This window comes from Monodon monoceros, unplaced genomic scaffold, assembly GCF_005190385.1.
Source record: "Monodon monoceros isolate NGI ecotype Baffin Bay Population unplaced genomic scaffold, NGI_Narwhal_1 Super_Scaffold_20, whole genome shotgun sequence".
Taxonomy (NCBI): Eukaryota; Metazoa; Chordata; class Mammalia; order Artiodactyla; family Monodontidae; genus Monodon; species Monodon monoceros.
The window spans coordinates 101,695,385-101,701,384 of record NW_021703777.1 but is presented as its reverse complement, the minus strand read 5'-3'; positions in this window follow the sequence as shown (position 1 = coordinate 101,701,384).

Below are 6,000 nucleotides of genomic sequence, written 5' to 3'. Positions count from 1 at the left end.
TGGGGACAGAGAATAAAAACAGCAGAGGACTTTGAATGAAGCCACAGGGAACCGTAACATCTAAGAATAAGGCAAAGATAAGGAGCTTACCAAGGAGACCAAAGAGCATTGGCCAGAAAGAAGGGAACCAGGGAAGGGACATATGTTAGACTCGAAGGGATCAGAGCTATACTGTCCAACAGAGTATCCACCAGTCCCATGTGGCTACTGAGGGCTTGAAATTTCCTAGTGCACCTGAGGAATTAAATTTTTAATTTAATTTAAAAACTGATAATTGATTCAGTTTTTTAAAAACTTTATGTTTAAGATAACTTGAGTATGTGAATCTATTTTTTAATGATAAGTTTTATAAACTCTCAACAAGATTAAGTGTTCTGATCAAAATTTAGCATCAGAATTTTGACATACAGTGAATATAAAATACACTCATTTTGAAGATTTTTGTATGAAGAACAAAGTGTAAAAATATTTCATTAAAGCTTTTGTATACTGATTACATGTTGAAACGATAATATTTTGGATATATTTGGTTAACTAAAATGTTATTCAAGTTAATTTCACTTGATTTTCTTTTTAACTTTTGAAAGTGGCTAGTAGGCATCATGGCTTTCATTTTGTTTCTATTGGACATACAATATTTCAGGAAAGAAGAAACCATGAATGTAGGGAGACAATTCTACATAGATCTCATGTTTCTGTAGATCTTGTAAGTAAAGCACTGTGTACCCTTTATTCCAACATATCTTTTCAAGGATATTTGTATAAGAAAAAGCCTTGGAAAATGAAGATGTCTCACTGCAGAACAAAGAAAAGGCACGCTTACTTACTACCCATTATAAAAGATATAGATTTCTTAAGCTCAGGGTTCCTCTTTTGTGATTAAATCCACTGTGTGTGCAAGTGTCACTTGACCCTCTTTGCAATGTCTTGTGGGAACTGGGGTTTAAAAAAACAGTACAGGGGCTTCCCTGGTGGCGCAGTGCTTAAGAATCTGCCTGCCAATGCAGGGGACACGGGTTCGAGCCCTGGTCCAGGAAGATACCACATGCCACGGAGCAACTAAGCCTGTGAGCCACAACTACTGAGCCCGCGTGCCACAACTACTGAAGCCTGCGTGCTTAGAGCCCGTGCACCACAACTACTGAAGCCCTTGCACCTAGAGCCCGTGCTCTGCAACAAAAGAAGCCACCACAACGAGAATCCCACACACTGTAACGGAGAGTGACCCCCGCTCGCCACAACTAGAGAAAGCCCAAGCGCAGCAACGAAGACCCAATGCAGCCAAAAATAAATAAATAAGATAAATAAAAATTTTTTAAAAACTACAAAAATGCTGATATTCTGGCTACTGTTATTGCAGTAATAAGTAATAAATTTTTGATTTTTACAAGTAATAAACTTTTCCTCATCCCTGACCCAGAAGTCTTGGGTCTTCTACCAGCGTCCATGAAATTGTGGCAGGCTAACTTGTTAGCTTACAAGAAGGGTAAAATCTCAGACATTTCACCGTTCTCGACAGTGACTCTGTCAGGTATATATTGCTGTATAACAAACTGCCCTAAAATTTAGTAGCTTAAAACAATAACAATTAAAGATAGACATATATATCAATGGAATGAAATAGAGAGTCCGGGAATAGACATAAACAAAAAGATCAAATGATTTTTTTAGAAAGGTACAATGGCAATTCAATGTAGTATAGAGAATATTTTCAATGAATGGTGCTGGCACAAATGACTATGCATATGCCAAAAATGAACATAAATCCATACCTCACATCTTATATAAAAATTAACTCAAAATAGACCATAGACATAATTTAAAATCTAAACCTGTAAAACTTTAAAAGTAAACATAGGAGAAAACCTTTGTGACCCTGGGTTAGGCCAACAGTTCCTAGATATGACATCAAAAGTGCAATACATAAAAGAAAAAAATGATAAATTGGGCTTCATAAAAATTACAAACATTTGTTGTGTGAAAGACATTGTTAAGACAAATCATAAACTGGGAGCATATATATGTAAATAACATCTGGTAAAGGACTTGTATCTAGGATATATAAATAACTCCTAAGACTCAAACGTAAGAAAACAAACAGCCAAATTTTAAAAAGTAAGCAAAGTATCTGAACAGATATACAATCCATATTTTTAAAAAATGGGCACAGAAGCAAAGGACTATTTAATCCAAATAGAGAATTTAAAAAGTAAGATTTAAATATTACTAATAAGCAATAAAAGAACATTCAATCCTATTTGCAGTCAGGGAACTACAAATTAAAACAATAAAATATCCTTTTTCCCCATAAAATTGAAAAAATTTTATCAGTATCAGAAATACTGATAATATCAAGTGATGGTGAAGGAATGGAGAAATGAACACTCACATACTCTTGGCTGTAATATAAATTATTTAGGAAGCAATTTGGTAGTACTTATTATAATTCAAAACAAGCATATCATTTGGGTCAATATTTCAACTTCTAGCGATCTATTCTATGAAAATAAAATCATGAAAGTGTAAAGATGTATCAATACATAGATGGATTTTGTATTATAAGCTATAATGAAAAAATTGGCAACAATCTAAATTTCCATAAAAGATTGGCTAAATAAACTACAATGTAACCATACAATTGAATATTAGGCAGACAAAAGTAAGGAAGATCTACATGCTGGTTTGTTAGTGTAAAAAGCAAACTGCACACCAATAAGTAGAGAATGATTCCATTCTTGAAAATATAAATGTGGCTGCTTCTCTATATAGATTTCTTGCATCTATTCAAAATAAGATTGGAAAGGAACTTAATTAACATAAGTCACTTTAGGGAAGATGAAATTTGATGGGTGGGTGGTAAGGAATATTCACTTGACAGCCCTAGATAATTTTTTAGAGTACTGGAATTACAGATGATTCTTATTTTTGTTGTTTTCTAGCATTTTTCTGAAATAAAGAATAATTGCTGAAGCAAAGTCCTGGGAGACTGAGAGGAAAGAATTGAGGGCATAAATGGAAGGATCCATCTCAGAAATGGCAGACACCTCATTCTCAGGAAGGGCATGAAAAGTGGCAAGAATTGGTGGAGATATAGATCAGTTGGAGTCCAGGCTGTAGGGGTGGGAGGGCTGGGAGATGAGACATGGCTTGCCTGACAGCTGTGATTTCTCAGTAAGGTTGAGGATGGGACCCAGGGTTGAGGACAGTGGTCAAGGTTTGGAACAGTCAATGAGGGAAAGAGGAGATTTATTCACCAAGGACAAGGGAGGAAAAGTGCACCTGTGAAGTTTTTATTATCTAGTCCTAGAAGTAGCAGACAAGGTGTAAGACAGGCTGGGAAGGTAGTCTTACTTTCCGGACAGGAAGAGGGGAATGGATTTTGGCGGACTGCCATCAGTCTCTGTGGCACTATGACTACCTTAGATTTTGTCTGTAACCTAGATCGCTTTTCCCACCCCCTCACACGTCCATATTCTACCTGACATTCATCCATACTCGATTTTAACAAGTTTCTTTTTTTATGAAGACATTATACACTTACTGAAGCTGAAAGGAACCTTAGAAATACCAATTTCCCCATTTTGTGGATGAGAAAATGGCGAATCACAGAGATAAATGATTTTCTAGTGAGGCAATAGTTTATAAATGGTGGAATTAGACTGACCCAGGTCAGGGCAGTTTCCAAAATGCCACACAAACCCTGTGTAACCATGATTAAAAAGAAAATGATACTATGTCTGCGATCATCACAAATAGTTCTCACAAAACTAAAACAAGGCTTGTGCTTTGGAAATTAAACATAGTATCTATTAAACAAAAATTACTCCTGTTGAAGGTGATGGCATAATACAAATATACTGCAATTAATTTTATATGAGATGCATAAAAGAACTGAGTACAAGTAAGTAATTTGAAATGATGCAGGATCTTCTCCAAATCCTAAAATTTACACCACATTCAAGAACTGCAAAGCATTATCCAAGGCTACTTCATGCTTTTGGAAGGATTACAGTGCCCTCTGCAGCTTCAGCATAAATAAGCCCAAATTTGATTTAAAGACAAAACAAAACAAAACAAACAAACAAAAAAAACAACCCAGTAATTTAAATGTCAACATGGAAGTGTATGCAGTTAACACGCCTCAGAAATTCACTTTACTTTTAAACTGAGTTAAAATACATATGTAAAGATCACATTTTAAGCAAAATGCACTACAGCATGTATAGCAGGTATCTATTTGTGTAAAAGATATGCAATATAGAAGAAGATACATATATGTGTGTATCTATAGATTAATTTGAGGATAATACTCTAGAACATGGCACAGTTGCCTTTGGGGAGATAAACTAGCACCCTGGGGAATCATATGTGGGAAGAAGATTTCTTTTCACTGTGACTCTTCTGGTACTACTTAAATTTTTCATCACATGTATGTATTAATCTTTCAGGTAAGAAGAAAAGCTAATCAATAAAAATTTTGATTACCTTTTAAAGAAACGGTATGCATCCAAACTTTAAGCCTCTCTCTCCAGAAGTTCCTTAACTTCAGACAAGTTCTTTAATCTGTTAAAAACAAAACAACATGCCCAAAATGGAGTCACTTATGCTAAGCCCCATATCCACCAAGTGAGATTGAACTTAATTACAGTTTTAGCTCACCCAGAAATGGAATCGTAAGCCAGTCAATCAGGAATGGACTAATCAGGTAATCTGACGATAGAACCTGGCCATCCCCTAAAGGAAAGTAACTTTTCAATTACCAACCCCCTTTTTTGCCCAGTATAACTTCCTGTGCCCTTGTGCCTATAAAAGTCTTTCATTTTATACTGGTCCTTGGAGCCGCTTTCTGTTAGACTGGATGCTGCCTGATTCAAATCAGCTTTTGATCAAATAGACTCTTAAAATTTTTAATATGCCCTTGTTTATCTTCAACAAATTTCTTTGCCCTCCCTAACCACTTAATTTAAATGAAAACTTAGCTTCTTTAACTCTGTGTTATCTTATTAGATATACCCAGCATCTTCACAATTTAGCTGTGAGAAAAGTAGTCTATACTAGCTCACATTTGCTTAACCAAAGCAATATTGAATAGACTACAAAAGAGTAGACTATTTTATTTACGGTTTTTATCTACTAACTAATCTCTTAAATTTGGGAGAAAGTAATCAATATTCACTAAGATATTAATAATTATGAAATAGTATACAATGAAAGGTAAGTTTGTTTTCTAACTCAGTGCTCCCCTCCAAAGGAAATTAAGTGTATTCCATGTATCTTTTCAGAAATTATGTCAATATTATTGAGCAATTGAATATTTTAATTTATAAGCAATATTATTGAGTAATAAATATATGAATTTATTGAGTAATTGAATAAGCAATTTTTTAAATTGAATGTTTACTAAACTGCAAGTATCTTTCTAGGTCAGGGTATAAGGAGTAAATAAAAACAAAGTTGCTAGGCTTCCCTGGTGGCGCAGTGGTTAAGAATCCAGCTGCCAGTGCTGAGGACACGGGTTCGAGCCCTGGTGCGGGAAGATCCCACATGCCGCGGAGCAACTAAACCCGTGAGCCACAACTACTGAGCCTGTGCTCTAGAGTCCGAAGCCACCGCAATGAGAAGCCCACGCACCGCAATGAAGAGTAGCCCCCCCGCTCACCCCAACTAGAGAAAGCCCGCGCACAGCAATGAAGACCCAACGCAGCCAAAAATAAATAAATAAAATAAATTTATTAAAGAAAACAAAAAAACTAAGTTGCTAACCTCACAGAGATGACACTCTGGTGGGAGAAGACATAAATTAATACATATATATTATATCAGAAAGACATAAGGAATATTTTAAAAGAAGAGTAAAGAAACAGAAGTAGTAGACAAGAGAGTTGTTATTTTATACAGACAGAGTTCTGAGAAGGTGACATCTGAGCAGATGCCAGAATTAAATGGAAGAAGAAAACATGGAAATCTGGGGTAAGAGCCCACCAGGCAGAGTAGCCAGTG